We start from the raw sequence: 16,254 nt of genomic DNA on the forward strand, positions 1-16,254 counted from the left end.
TCCTGAGAGATAGGTTTTATTGCTGTTCCCATTTTAGAAAGAGAAAAGTCACTTGTCTGAGAACATGCACGCATCCTGTAGGGGGGCAGAGCTGTAGCCGGCCCCTCATCTGCAAGCAACACCAGTGTGCTGATCGGGAGGGATTGGTGTCCAGAGCCCTGGGTTTGAGTCTCAGCTTTGGGCCTTCAACCAGCCTCTTGGTTTCCCCGAGCTTTGGTTCCCTCACCCTTGCCATTCTACCTCCATGAGCAAGTATCAGGCACGGCATGGTATAAAGGCATGCAAAAGTCCTTTATACCATGTGACACCCACTTGACAAATGGGGAGATGCCTGCTTGGGCTAACAGAGGAGTTTTCTGGCCAAAGTTATAGCATGAGTCTACACTACTGAGAGTCACTGCCTCCTCCTTCTCAACTGACCTATGTCTTCAAGACCCTGCCCAATGGCACTGCCTGGTTCCCAAGACCCTGGAAGGGGTTAACAGGAGACATCAGACCAACGAACCGGACTCAAAATGTCCTGTATCCCTCAGTTTCTGAGCTACCTGATAATCCTGAGAGAAACCAGGGTTGACAACTAGTAATAGATAATAATTCTGCCACCCTCCTGAGTTGCACTTACTAGTTTGCAAAATACTCTTGGGGCACCTGATGTCATGATCTTGCAGTTCAGGGGTTTGAGCCCCACATCAGACTCTCTGCTATCAGCCCAGAACCCCTGCTTCAGATCCTCTGTCCCCTTCTTTCTCTGTCCCTCCCCTGCTAGCTCACTCTCTCTCTCTCTCTCAAAAATAAACATTTAAAGAAAAACACTCTCATTCATTCAACATTTAGTCAACAAATATATGTGAGGTTCTATTACAAACCAGGCACTGTGGCCAGCATCATAGGCATGGTGTAACACCAGGTAGTCAAGACCCCTGCCCTCAGGAAGCTTCCAGGCTGGCAAGGAAACATGTTTGGAGCCAATATTCTATAGTCCTTTACCACAAACCAGTTGCTTTACATAGAGTAACTCATTTGCTCTTCACAGCAATTCTATAAGTACCACTATTATCTCTATTTCACAGACGAAGAAACCTAGTCTACAGTGGTTAAGTGTCTTGTTCAAAGTTAGTGGTAGAGCTAGCTGTCTGACTCACAGCAGCATGTTGCTAGCAGGAGCCTTTTGTGACCATAGATTGGGAAGTTGAGATCCTCACCAGCAGAGATTCCCAAGACCAAGACCCCAGGGCCGCAACTTCCCACTATATGGAGCCCTTCTTTTCCACTCTAGGTGTCTAAATCAAAGACACCTCTTTATATGAGAAGAAACCAACATACTGGCTGCTCTGGTCTGACAATGCCAAAGGTAACTTGCATCTCCTGTCGGAAATTTTCCTCATCAAAGCATTGGAAATCAATACGGTGAATACAGTTATAATGAACCACCCTGTTCACAATCCCTGCCTCTTCCTAAGGAAAAGGAATCATGAGAGACACATATTGGTTTCAGCTCCATCACATCCTTCCCCTGCACATGGTCCTCCCATGGGGAATCCTCCTTCCTCTTGTCAACAACATTGGAGATGTTCAGGGGTTTTATTGGATGCTCTTTATCACTGTGACTGTGAGGATTCAGTGCAGCTAAGATTTAAGAGCCCAAAGTAGTTTAACTTCTTCCAAGCATCACCCATGGCTGCTGTGCCTTCTATAGGACTGTTCATGGACTTTCAGGCCCGAAGGGAGCTAGTGAATACCAGGTGACCATCTCATTTCACAAATGTGGAAACTGAGGTGCAGAGAGGCAGAGGCCACGCAGCATAGGACCAGCATCAGTGCATCCCACTTAGATACACAAGAATCTCTTCCACAGAAACGTGTTGAGTTCTGAGAAGCAGTGCTGCCCTGCCCGTAGCATTGGCATCAGACTGCCTGAGATTGAATATCTGGCCCTGTGTAAGACCTTGAGAAAGTTGATTGAACCTCTTAGTGACTCAGCTTTCCCAGGTATACAGTGGGAATAATCATAAAAGTATCTGCTCCTTTGAGTTATCAGAAGCTTTAATAACACAGAAAAAAAAAACTAGAGGCACCTGGGTGGCTCAGTCAATTGGGCGTCCGACTCTTGATTTTGGCTCACATCATGATCTTGAAATTCATGAAATTTCAAGAATTTGAAATTTCTGAAATCAAGCCCCTCGTTGGGACTGTGCTGACAGCACGGAGCCTTCTTGAGATTTTCTCCCTCTCTCTGCCTCTCCCAATCTGTCTCTCTCTCACTTCATCTCTCTAAATAAATAAATGAATATTAAGAAAAAAGAAAAAAAACTATTAAAATTATACAAACAGTAAGTGCTCAATAAACGTTAGTGATGGGCATTATCTCAAAAACATTGTCCCTGGGGCTAAGAGCTGCTACTAGAGGGGCTGAGCTTCCCTGGCCTACAACTCTGATGCAGGACATGAGCTCATACTGCCCTGAAAATCAGCCTGTGTAAGACAGGAATGGCCTCTTTTTCCCCACCCAGCTGGCAGCCGTGTTTCCTAGACAGATGATAAGATTAAAAGTTCCTGAAGGCAGGAGACAGCCTTAGACATCTTTGTGTTGCCTGACATAGTGCTGAGCACAAATGGTGACCTTGTTCCTGGGTCTTCCAGCCAGGCTCAACCACTTACACCCTGTGTCTGCCAGCTCATGAAATCCTGCAGTTGTCCAGGTGGGATTCTTTTTATTTATTTATTTTTTTGTTTTAAAAATTTTTTAACGTTTATTTATTTTTGAGAGAGAGAGAGACAGAGCATGAACAGGGGAGGGTCAGAGAGAGGGAGACACAGAATCTGAAACAGGCTCCGGGCTCTGAGCTGTCAGCACAGAGCCCGACGCGGGGCTCAAACTCACAGACCACGAGATCATGACCTGAGCCAAAGTCGGCTGCTTAACCAACTGAGCCACCCAAGCGCCCCTGTATTTATTTAAAAATAATTTTTTTAGAATGTTTATTTTTGAGACAGAGAGAGACAGAGCATGAGCAGGGGAGGAGTACAGAGAGAGGGAGACACAGAATCTGAAGCAGGCTCCAGGCTCTGAGCTGTCAGCACAGAACCTGACTCAGAGCTCAAACTCATGAGCCATGAGATTGTGACCTGAGCCGAAGTCAGACACTCAACTGACTGAGCCACCGAGGCGCCCCCACCAGGTGGGATTCTAAGGAACTTCTCAAGCTGAGTCTCACCAGCTTTTGCTCAAATTTTAGTCCTGACTCTATTCTACCACTTCAATCCCTGCCCATGGACTTCCCAGATTTGGTGTTCTTTCTGAGTGTTCTTGCATGCCTTCTCACTTTGTACAACCTCTTCCCCATATATTTCCAGGCCTTTCCATCCCAAATGTGTATCATTGACTCAAGGGAGATCCACTGGTTCCAGTTCTCAACCCCAGGGAATCTCTCCTATCCTGCCCTCCAACACACACACACACACACACACACACACACACACACCCCAACCCCTTCAACTCCTCCCAAGACTTCAACTCCTGCCATTTTCACCTTGCCATCTTTGATTAATTTCTAAGAGTTAGGAATGCTTATATTCACTTGCCCAACCTTTCTGTGGTTAGGGGTAACTGTGTGAACCGATCTTGATCACATAGGGTGGAAGGCTGACCTCTTGGAAGATTTTCCTCCTTAATAGAACAGAGGAATCTTCAAAAGAATACCATTTCTTCCTGCCTTGGGTACAATTATATGAGGCTCTGATGCTTAGACATTCAGCCACCCACTTGTATGACAAAAAGAACAGGAGAACTGCAGAAATACTGACCACAAGCTACCAACACTGAGCTACTAGGTGAACCAACTCTAGAGCCACCAGCCTCTGGATTTCTTATTATAAGAAACAAGGAGTCATTCATATTTCTTAAGTCACCTTGAGTCAGAAGTTCTGATACTTGTAGACAAAGGCATTTCAAAGCTTTATCAGATAAGCATCAGTCTCCCCACTGTGAACTCCATCAAAATGAGGTGGATTAAATGTTGTAGATAGATTGAAGAGCAAATTTTCTAACATTATCTGGTAGGAGTCTGTGCAGAAAATTCAAAAATCCTAGAATGTGGGAGGAAATTTAAATGTCACCCATGTCTGACATCTAGACCAATGGAATCAAATTGTGGGTTCAGAAATAAACCCTCATATATAGAGTCAATTGATTTTCAACAAGGGTTCTGAGACAATTCAATGGGGAAATAATAGTCTTTTTACCAAACGATGCTGGGATAACTGTTTATACTCATGCAAAGTATGAATCTGGAATCCTGCGTCACACCATATGCAAAAATTAGCTCAAATGTAAGAGCTAAAATTACTAAACTCTTAGACAAAAACACAATCATGAATCTTCATGACATTGAACTAGGCAATGGTTTCTTAGGGATGGCACCAAAAGAAACAAAGAAAAAAATATGTAAATTGGACATCATCAAAAATAAACCTTTTTGTATTTCAAAGAAATTAAAATTAAAAGATAGCTCACAGAATGGGAGTAAATTTTTGCAAATCACACATCTGATGAGATTTATATCCAAGATATATATGAAGAACACTTATAATGCAACAATAAAAAAGCAAATGACTCAATTAAAAATGGGGCAAAGAATCTTAGTAGACATTTCTTCAAAAAAAGACATAGGCGTAGCTGGGTGGCTCAGTCAGTTAAGTGTCCAACTCTTAATCTTGACTCAGGTTATTATCTCATGATTCGTGAGATCAACCCCAAGTCAGGTTCTGTGCTGACAGTGCAGAGACTGCTTAGGATTCTCACTCTCTCTTTGCCCCTCTCTCATTTGTACATGCTCTCTCTCTTTCTCTCAAAATACATAAACAAACTTAAAAAATAGATATACAAATGACCAATAAGATCATGAAAGGATGCTCAACGTCACTAGTCATCATGGAAATGCAAATCAAAACCACAATGAGATACTACTTTATGCCTACTAGGATAGCTATAATCAAAAAGACAATAAGAAGTGTTGGAGAGGATATGCAGAAAATGGAATGCTCACAAAATGCTGATGGAAATGTTAAATGATACAGCAACTTAGGATAACAGGCTGCTAGCTCTCCCCAAGGTTAAACACAGGATTATCTGCCCAGGAGAAATGAAAACATATTCCTGTACAAAAACTTGTAAGGAATGTTCATAACAGCATTATCTTTAAAAGCCAAAAAGTATAAACAACCCAAATGTCCACCACCCACTGATGAACAGATAAATAAAATGTGGTATATCCATACTGTGGAATATTATTCAGTCATAATAAGGATATATGCTACAACACGGCATGGATAAACCTTGAGCATTATGCCAGGTGAAAGAAGCTAGTCACAAGTACATATTGTATAATCCCATTTATATGAAACACCCCAAATAGACAAATCTATAGAAACAGAAAACAGATTTGTGTTCCTGGGGCTAGCGAGGGGGATGGTTTGAGAAGGGAGGGGTGACTGCTGATGGGTAAATGGCTTCTTTTTGGAGTGACAGAAATGTTATAAAATTGATTATGGTGAATATATTTTGACACCATTGAATTGTATGGTTTAAATAATGAGTTTTATGATATGACAGTTATATCTCAATAAAGCTGTTTTGTTTTAAAAAGAAATCCACAAATTTAAGAAATAAAACAGATGGACATAGGGAAAGAGAAGGAAAAATAAGATAAAAATAGAGAGGGAGCTGGGGCACCTGGGTGGCTCATTCAATTAAGCGGCCAACTCTTGTCATGCTCAGGTCATGAACTCACGGTCTTGAGTTTGAGCTCCACATTGGGCTCCATGCTCAGCATGGAGCCTGCTTGGGATTCTCTCTTTCTCTCTCTCTCTCTCTCTCTCTCTCTCTCTCTCTCTCTCTGACCCTCCCCTGCTTGTGCTCTTTCTCTCTCTCTCTCTCTCTCTCTCTGACCCTCCCCTGCTTGTGCTCTCTCTCTCTCTCAAAATAAATAAATAAACATTAAAAAAAGAGAGAGGGAGGCAAACCATAAGAGATTCTTTCTTTTAAATTTTTTAAAGTTTATTTATTTTTGAGGGAGACAGAGAGACAGAGCACACGCAGGGGAAGGGAAGAGAGAGACACACAGAATCTTGAAGCAGGCTCCAGGCTCTGAGCTGTCAGCACAGAGTCCAATGCGGGGCTCAAGCTCATGAACTGCCAGATTATGACCTGAGCCGAAGTCAGACACTTAACCAGAGCCGAAGTCAGACATTTAACCAGATGAGCCACCCAGGCACCCCAAGAGATTCTTAAATACTGAGAACAAACTGAGTGTTGCTGGAGGGAAGGTGGGTAGGGGGATGGCCCAAATGGGTGATGGGCATTAAGGAGGACACTTGCTGGGATGAGCACTGGGTGTTATATGGAAGTGATGAATCACTGGGTCCTACTCCTGAAACCAATACTACACTGTATGTTAATTAACTTGAATTTAGATAAATAAATTTTTTAAAAGAAGGAAAAAAAAAAAGGAATCCATGTCCAAAACCCAATCCTGTGCAAGTTCTTCCCAGATGGGGCTCCCAGGAACTAGAGCTGGTCAGGAACCGAGAAAACAAGAGTGATTTTCAACTACCAAATATAACAGGTGAGGGAAGAATAAGAACTTGATTCATGATGGGAAATCTACAGGAACATCAAGATGAATGGGAGCAGGAGACGGGGTGGATCGATTCCCTAAGACAAGGATGATGCAGACACTGACCTGCTCTGTTCCAGCACCTGTGGAAGTCATGATACTGCTCGTCACAGTATCCTGCCCTGCCGAACCCAGAGACAGCAGTATAATACTATTCAACTAGCCCTCTGGGCAGCCGCTACCAGCCCATAGGGACTGGCACATGGAAAGAAATGTGTGTGCCTTTTCTGACTTAGGACAATGATACCAAGAGAAAATTTTGGGTAATGTCTGAAGCCACATTCATGGGCAGACAGGAAACCTCTAGGGCAATGTAATAACCTATGACAGTTCCTGAGATGACAAAGTCCCTCTAGGACCAGGATGTCCCTACCTGGACATCTCACCACTGCTCGTTGTAGCTCATCCCATCTTTGAGCAACTGAGTCAATTAGAAAGACTATCTTGACTTGAAAACCACCTCACCAGAGTTTCTCCCTTCCATCCTAATCCTAATATGATTTCATCCCTGGGAACCACATGAATGGACTCACTCCACAAGTATCTAAAGCATATCTGTACCTATTTGTATCTGTATATGATATATGGCAGGCAGGAGGCCATAGGAGGGCTGATGGGAAAAGGAGAGCCAAGACATCACATGCATTCCAGTATGAATTGATCCAGTTCATAGTTCTTCCTCCACTAGTGGGCTGGAATCCCCCTTCTCAGCATGGTTTGCATGGTGAGGGAAGACTGCATGAACGCATGGGGTGTCTGGGGAGCATCAGGAATTAGGGGGGCATTTAACTGACATAAAGTCTTAAAAATATCAATAATGAAATTGGAAGTGCCACAGACTCCCCAACAAAGAGCACAAGAACAACAGGATTGGAAGAAATACAAACGGACAAGAAACAAAGGGGGAGAGCGCTGTCTCGTAAGCTATCAAAGAAATGTGAAACAAAACAACAGAACTTGGTTTTTCATCCATAAAATTACCAGTTAGTTTAAACTATAATATTCAATGCTGGCAATGGTGTGGTAAGACAGGCACAAATACATGCTTTTTGTTGGAAAAAAAAGCTGGTACATCTGTGGAGTGTGATTGAATGATAGGCCCTTTCACACAGCCACCCTTATGCTTCGAACACAGAAGTTCAGATATGCACGTATGGTAGAAAAGATGTTCACCCAAACTATTTTTGTGCAAGCCAAAAAATGGAAACAACTCCAGGTCCTGCAAGAGAAGAGTTACATAGATTACTATAATATCCCCATGTTAGAATCAATTTTGAAATAGTCAAATGGCATGGGGAAATGCACACAATATAATGTTACCCTCAAAAGTCAAGCTCAAACATCAAGACGCAGTTAGTTTTTAAATATACGAGGTCTTCACCAATCCATAGAAATAGGACCGGAAAGAAATACCACAAAGCGCTGACAGTAGCAGTTCCTGGAAAGTGGAGTGGCCAATAATGTGTATTTCCACCTTTACTTTTCTTGATTTTTCAACTTTCTTCAAATGATCGTGTATTGCCTTTTTTTCTTTTTTTAAAGGAAAGACAGGAGTGATATGATTTAGGAAGGAAGGAAAAGAAAGAAAGAGAGGGGGCACTGGGTGTTGTATGGAAACCAATTTGACAGTAAATTTCATATATTAAAAAATAAATAAATAAATAAATAAAAAAGAAAAAAAAAGAAAGAAAGAGAGGGGGGAGAGAGAAGGAGGCAGGGAGGGAGGAAGGAAGGAAGGAAGGAAGGAAGGAAGGAAGGAAGGAAGGAAGCCAAGGATCTTAGTCACTCAGGCCCCTTCTACTACCGAGTCTTCAGTGGCCTTATTAAGAAAATAAGGGAGCGCCTGGGTGGCTCAGTCGGTTAAGCGGCTGACTTCGGCTCAGGTCACGATCTCACAGTCCGTGAGTTCAAGCCCCGCGTCAGGCTCTGTGCTGACAGCTCAGAGCCTGGAGCCTGTTTCAGATTCTGTGTCTCCCTCTCTCTCTGCCCCTCCCCTGTTCATGCTCTGTCTCTCTCTGTCTCAAAAATAAATAAATGTTAAAAAAAAAAAGAAAAGAAAAGAAAAGAAGGACAATTGCACCCAAACTGTCTCACAGAATTGAAAATATATGTGACAATAAGAAAATGTATGTGACATGCTTTGTAAATTGTAAAGCACTTTACATATATTAGCCACTGTTAACATTATAACACAAAATTAACTCCAACAATCGGAGAGAAAAGGAAAGAAATCATAATAACATACCTCAGACTTTGACCAGGAACTAGGAAAATACATGATTGAGCTGAGAATAGAAAGAAGGAAAAAGGTCACAGGAATCCTGAAGAGTGTTCGCTAACATCTCTCAGGAAATCCAGGGAAAATGTTTAAGAAGCAAAAACAAACAAACAAGAAACCTTACAAGGCAACCAAATGTTAACAGCCCTGCTGCTTGGCCATATAAGATGTTCTGCCTTTGTTTAAGAAAATCTGCAAACTGAGAAATATTCATTCAAATCAGAGGGAAGAGGAAATTCACTCATTGTGACAGGCAGATGAAAATCAGAATTAACTAAGGTTAAAATGTATTGGAAAAGTGTCTTGCAGGATCTGACTTGGCTCCAAAAGTAAAAATAAGCACCCCAAGGGAGAAGACTGGTGAGTGGGAAAAGGTTCTTAATTATCATGAGGCCAGGACTAGAATTAGAAATGACAAGGACCCAGCAAAAGCACTCGAATTCTTTACCTTGCAAGGGAAGATGCTTGTGGCCTGCTACTGTGGCCCATTCCCTCCCATTTGAAACTCTCTCCTCTTCTAGTTTCCCAGAGCCTCACGTGTCCTGCTTGCCTGCAACTACTTCTCCAACTTCCCTCCTCCTTCCCGACCTCCCAGGGCCCTTTGTGTTTCCCTGCTCTTTCCTAATCCCACTTTCTCGTTGTTCCCAGCTAACTGCTACAAATTTGCATTTGTAGAACCCCACCAGGGTTCTTTTCTCAACTCCCACACCATCTTTCCAACTGCCTTCTGGACACAGCCCTTAGAAGCCCTGCTGCCTCCACACTAAGCTTGCCTAAAGGCAAATGCATCTTCTTTTTTTTTTTTTAATGTTTATTTATTTATTTTGAGAGAGAGAGTATGAGCAGGGGAGGGGCAGAAAGAGAGAGGGAGAGAGAATGCCAAGCAAGAGGAGCTGGACATGGGGCTTGATCCCACGAACTGACTGAGAGATCATGACCTGAGCGGAAATCAAGAGTCAGATGCTTAAGTCACTGAGCCACCCAGGCACCCCTCAAATGCATCTTCTTAAAAACCAACCAAATAAACCAGAACTGGCTGAATGGATCCTCATCTGCTGTTTCTGATAATAGCTCCCATTAGAAACACTGGCTTCCTCTTGTGCTTCTTCCTGTCTTCCCAAACCAAAATCATCATGTCCCAAATCCTATTGACACATACACATCCTTTGGTATTTTTCTTATATCAGGGATGTCCCCTGCCCCTTCCCAGTCCAGATCTTTATAGGCTACTGAAGCAGCCTCCTGATGGGTCTGCTCATCGCTGGATCTTCTCTCCCAAGTCTCTTCTAAATGCCACTGTCTAGAAAGCTTCCTAAGACATCTTTTCCTGACTTGGATTCTCCCAGCTAAGGCTTTCAATGACTGCCTTGTGCCTATTGGATAAGGAACAAATACTTGCCTGGCATTCAGAGCTGTCGAGCCCTAGCTAAGATCTGGATGAATGGCTTGATCAAGTCCAATTGTAGGGTTGGATCAAAGATGGTGGCCAAGATTAGATTTAAAGCATGAAGCCTGGGGTTACCAGCTGTCAAGAGCTGAATGAGTGTGAGCAGGATTGTTAATTGTCAAAAAAAGGTCAAGTGTGGTGAGGGAATATAATTGCCAACACGTGAGCACAAAGGACAACATCCCAAGGTGGATCAAGGCAATGGAATCATCCAGAGATGCAAAGGAGTACCAAGATAAGATGTAGAAGGGTGGGCCTCAGAAATAAAAACCTGCTGGACTTCCAGCTACTGCTGGAGTGAGGGTCAAAGAAGCTTTTTAGCATGAGCAGGTCAGAAGCATGCTTACTCAGAGCCTATGAGGCTGATATCGGTAAACACAGCATATCTGAAGCCAGCTTTGCTGGGAACCTGCTGCCCACAGAGAATTTACTCTTCTCCAAGCATGTAAGGCAAGCTACAGCTTCCGACAGAGGCAAGAGTGCAGCTTATGGAAAATTAACCAAAATCAGTCCGTGGGTGCATTTCTCCTCTGCATGAGCCCACATTCCATGCTCACTACCCTTCCAGACAGCCACCTGTCCCCTTCTCTAGTCCTTTCAATCATTTCCCTGGCCTACATTGTCCTTGACCTAATGATACCTAATTCTCATCCAGCCTTCCTGGCACAGCTCAAGTTCTATGGCTACTCCAGTTTGTAAGCAATTGTCTTCCTTCTGAATGCCCTGTGAAAAAAGAAGCCACAGAATAAACTGATTTTCTGGGTCTGAATCTGTGTTACTGCTTTGGCATTGAAACTGTCCTAGGCTGTCAGTGACATTTGCATGTTTAGGGCTTCCCCTCTAAGGCAGATGCTGTTGGCTGTCTGCCAACACCCATTCCCAAACTTGTCTACCTCCAGCCTAAACGCTCCTGTTACCAGCCTGTTTTACTGCTTGGGTGGCCACGTGACACAGTTGTAACCAATGATAAATGAACTCGAGTCTTGTGTGGTTGGTTGGGAGGAGTGGCTAGGGTGGTGTTTCTAAAAAGAATTTTTCCCAATGAAAGAGACAGAAACAGTTGGTGTCCTGCATTTCCTCTATGTTCCTACAAAGAACATCATGGGCATGATGCTTGGGGCTGCAGCAACTATTTTGTGACCATGAGGCAATTAGCACAAAGATGAGAAACTAGTTACTACAAATGGACCTATGGGGCCTAGTCCCTAAGGACAAACATCCATCTGCCTCCAGACTGCTTGTTATAAAAAATAAATAAATAAAACACACTTATTTATTTAACCCACTTTTAGCTAATTTTTCTGTTACTTGTAGCTAAAAGAATTTCTAACTTAATCATCTTCCTTTCCCAGACTGTGAGCAATTTGATGGCAGGGACTGTATCTTTTACATCTTTGCTTCTTCTAGCATCGAATATAGGGCTACCCTGTAACCAACCTTGATAACCATCTGCTAGCAGATGGGAAAGCTCAGGAGAGAATTTTCTACCCCTCAAAGTGTCTACCGAAGCAGGCAAGACACAGGCATTAGATGAAATAGTGGTAAACAAATGAGATGCTCTAGACCTATTGAAAAATTAGATGTAAATAAATCCTGCTGACCAGATGGCATCCACCCAAGAGCTCTGAGGGACGAAATTGCAGAAACGTTGGCCAACATGTATGACTTATTATAAAAGGTATTGGGGGGCAGGGTGGGGAACTGCAGAGGAGCTTAAGAACCAAAGAGCAATGGATGTGCCTTTTATTCCAAACATGTTGAGAGAATCTGTAAGAGAGATCACAGGACACCTGAAGATCATAAACTTGGTGGAAATCTGGCATGGCTCTTCCTAAAGGAGACTCGGAAAAAGCTGATTTCCAAATTCTCTTTCAAAGGGGAGCAAGTGGAGAGGCATGATGGGAAGGAGAGGGAGGAGACCAGTAGACAGCACATATTTAGAATTTCAAAAACTCCGTGGTGTGGCTTGAAAGCAAAGGCTCATAAACATTCATCTGCTCTGGGATTGGTGAGGCTGCGGCCTTGGATCCAGAAACAGAGAAATAGGACTAAATAAGTACATGTTTTAATAGAGACTTCTAATGGCAGACTCCCCCCCCCCCCCGCCAGGAATTGTTATAAGACAGATAAGAAGTGAACATTTTGTGAACTATCTGGAAGAGAGGGTGTTCACAACAGCAACTCTTCATCTACATGTGACCAGAACACAAAGCTCAAAAAACAGGGAGAGGGTTAAAGGTAAAATACAGAACTACCAGTTATATTTCAATTTGAAAGAGACAACAAAAAACTGTAGCACAAGTACATCCCAAACATAAGTATGTCCCTGGGACATACTTATACTACAAAATTATTCACTGGTTTTCTTTTTATTTTTTTAATTTTTTTTTAACATTTATTTATTTTTGAGACAGAGAGAGACAGAGCATGAACTGGGGAGGGTCAGAGAAAGAGGGAGACATAGAATCTGAAACAGGCTCCAGGCTCTGAGCTGTCAGCACAGAGCCCGACTCGGGGCTTGAACTCACGGACCGCGAGATCTTGACCTGAGCTGAAGTCGGCTGCTTAACCAACTGAGCCACCCAGGTGCCCCTCGCTGGTTTTCTAAAACACAATTGTAACTAGGCATACGGAGCTTGGAGTCTCGTGGTTCTTCTTTGCTTGCTTTTTTTTTTTTTTTTTTTTTTGTGTGTGTGTGTGTGTGTGTGTGTGTGTGTTGTTTTGTTTTTTGCTAAATCTGGTGACCTTAGACGTGGAGAAATGGAGGGAATCAGAAGAGCTGTCAGTAGACAGACCTAAGGTCTGTAGAATGGCGGCAGAGAGAGATGTTGGCCAAAACACTGGAGGAGGAGTAATCTCGGCCAAACCTAGGCAACAACGGGCTCTGGGCCCTTGGGACCTTGGACAACGGTGATTAAGAGACACAAACAAGGGGCGCCTGGGTGGCTCAGTTAAGCATCTGCCTTCAGCCCAGGTCATGATCTCACAGTTTGTGAGTTCCAGCCCCACATCAGGCTCTCTGCTGTCAGCAAGGATCCCACTTTGGATTCTCTGTCTCCCTCTCTCTCTGCATCTCTCTCTCTCTCTCTCAGTTAAATAAATAAACAAACAAACTTTAAAAAAGAGAGAAAGAGGGACACAAACAATATAGTCCTAGTGGTTAAAAGTACACGCTCTGAAACCAGACTGTCTACATTGTAACCCTTGCTCTGGCATTCACCAGGTGGGTGGGGTTTTTTTGTTTTTGTTTGTTTGTTTGTTTGTTTGTTTTGCAGCAGTTGCTTAATCATTCTGTGCCTCAGTTTTCTCCCCTGCAAACTAGCATTATAAGGGTACCCATTGCTTACTGAGGATTAAATGGATCAACACATGGAAAGTGCCTAGAATAGCGCCTGACACATGTGAATGTCAGTTATCATCATGTGCAGAGGTGAGCCAGCATGGGTCTGCAATCAGCACCAACCTCTATCTCGTGGCTTCCCAGGCCAGTGGGAATGACTAAGTTTGCCTCTTCTCTGCCAGTAAGTGCCTTGTTGGATAGCTGCACAGCACACCTGAAGACTGATTGGCTAAGGATTGCAGGAATGCAGTGTGGGCTCTCTTGGGGGCCACCATCTTCCCCAAGAGTCACACTTCCTAGTCCCCAGCACCCCAGCTCCCCATCTCTGCCTCTTCCAGGAGCAGTAAGAGTCTTCCTTCCCAACATCTGCAATCACCTCTGCATCCTCAATGCAGCTCACAGCTTGGTGTTAGATCAAGCGGGGCTCCAGAGCCTCTATGATGCCCTCTGCTGGAGGTGCACTGTGAACACTGGCCTGCATGCCTTCTCCCAGCATGGACCATGGTTTGATCTTCCTCTTTTTTCACTCCAGGGCTCCTGACTTGCTGCTAACCACAGGGAAATAACCACAAATGATTATAGCCCCTCCAGATACCATCAGGCCTCCAAATCTTCTTGGCTTAACCTTGGACAATTACAAGGTCCTTGACCTTCTGCTTGCCTGTCCCTGTCCTTGGCTCCCTAGTTTCCCTCTCCTGCCCACTGGACTCACCTAGAGCAGGCTCTGTGCTACCTTCAGTGGAGAAACCAGAGAAAGAAGCAATCAGTCACTGCCTTGGGGTCAAAAGGGAGCTTATACAGCCACTGTGTAGACCCCACTCCCTTTCTCTGGCTCCCAAGATCTCCACTCTCCAGTTGTGAGTATGGGTGTGATGGCCTGTAGGTTTCACATTGAAAGTTTAAAGATAGACACAATGTAGAAACTCTGTCTGTGTCAGCTACCAGATACTTTGGGGCTGAGGCCTGGGGTGACTTCAGGAGCTTTAAAAATCCACAGGCAGCAGAGTGGGTGATTCCAGAAGGAGAATCTAGGAGAAAAAATTCTAAAAGCAGGAAGGTGAGAAATTAGAACCTTCATGTGCTGCTGGTGGAGACATAAAATGGTGTGGCTGCCATGGAAAACAATTTGGTGATTCCTTAATAAGTTAAATATATAATCACTATATGACTAAGCAATCCCACACCCAGGTACATACCCAAAGGAATTAGAAAAAAGTTTTCAAACGAAAACTTGTACACAAATGATTATAGCAGCATTATTCACAATAGCCAAAACACAGAAACCACCCAAATGCCGTTGACGGATGAACGGATAAACAAAATGTGGTCTATCCACACAATGGATTATTATTCAGCCATAGACAGAAATGACGTTCTGATGCGTGATACAGCACGGATGAACCTTGAGAACATTACACTAAATGAAAGAAGCCAGACACGAAAGGCCACCTATTACATGATTCCGTGTAAATCTATTTAAATGTCCAAAATAAGAAAATATATAGAGATAAAGAGGACATTAGTGGCTGCCAAGGGCTGAGGGGTTGAGGAGACTATGGGTAACAACAAAGAGTTATGAGGTTTCCTTTTAGGGTAATGAAAATTGTTCTAAAATTGATGGCAGTGTTCATGCAAGACTCTATGAATCCACTAAAAGATATTGGATTGTACACTCTAAAAGGTAAATTTTGTGTTTTATGAACTATATCTCAATAAAGCTGTTTTTTTAAAGTTGGCAGATGGTCCAAAATAGACTTCGGTTCTATGTTAAGAAAAAGTTAAGAAAAAGAATCAAAAACTCATTCGTCAAGGAAGAAGTGAATTCTAGAACACCCCAATCCTGATGGCTTGTGGAAAGCCCAGAAAGCTTTCCTTTCGAAAAGGAAAGGTGGGTTACAGACATTCACATGTGTCAGGCGCTGTTCTAGACACTTTCCATGTGTTGATCCAGTTAATCCTCAGTAACCTATGAAATGGGTACCCTTATAATGCTAGTTTGCAGGTGAGAAAACTGAGGCACAGTCTCCACTATTGGCTTATTTTCCTCTCCCTGCCCCTTAATGCTACCTCTGCACCTCGCACATATCTCTGGTTCTCCTTTAATAGAATCAGCTCATAACTGTTGGCCAATCTGGCTGGTCCCCTGCTGCATCGTGGGATCTCGGATAGCTGAGACCATTCCCTGTTGGTTTTCTCAGGCACCTGGCACCTCGTTGGTGCTCAACAAAGAAGTGTTGAATTGATAGAAATCATGTAAATCCTGGTCTCTTTTGTCTAGAGATCTGACAGCCTCACAAGAAACTGCTAGCACCAATTGCCTTGGGGAAGAGGAACCAGGTGGTTGGGGAGAGGAAGCGGGGGAGACACTGTTTGCTTATCCTTCAGTATCTTTTGACTTTTATGCGTGCCAACAGATCACTTGTTCCAGAAAGAAACTACTTTAATTTTTTAAATTGCTTAGAAGTGCAACCCCTATTAGCAAAGACACAGAGCCCATGTGTTTGACAAAACAGAA

The 16,254-nt window shown here is 43.3% G+C and overlaps 1 long non-coding RNA gene across 1 annotated transcript; it reads right to left on the reverse strand.

The window, feature by feature from the left end:
• Positions 1-7,631: 7,631 nt before the first annotated feature.
• Positions 7,632-9,633, reverse strand: LOC131514175 (uncharacterized). Its single transcript, XR_009262964.1, has 3 exons — positions 9,401-9,633; positions 8,920-8,959; positions 7,632-7,893 (listed from the first exon to the last, which is right to left on the reverse strand). It is a non-coding gene; the product is annotated as an uncharacterized LOC131514175 (long non-coding RNA).
• Positions 9,634-16,254: the final 6,621 nt, after the last annotated feature.

Source organism: Neofelis nebulosa, chromosome 6 (assembly GCF_028018385.1).
Source record: "Neofelis nebulosa isolate mNeoNeb1 chromosome 6, mNeoNeb1.pri, whole genome shotgun sequence".
NCBI lineage: Eukaryota > Metazoa > Chordata > Mammalia > Carnivora > Felidae > Neofelis > Neofelis nebulosa.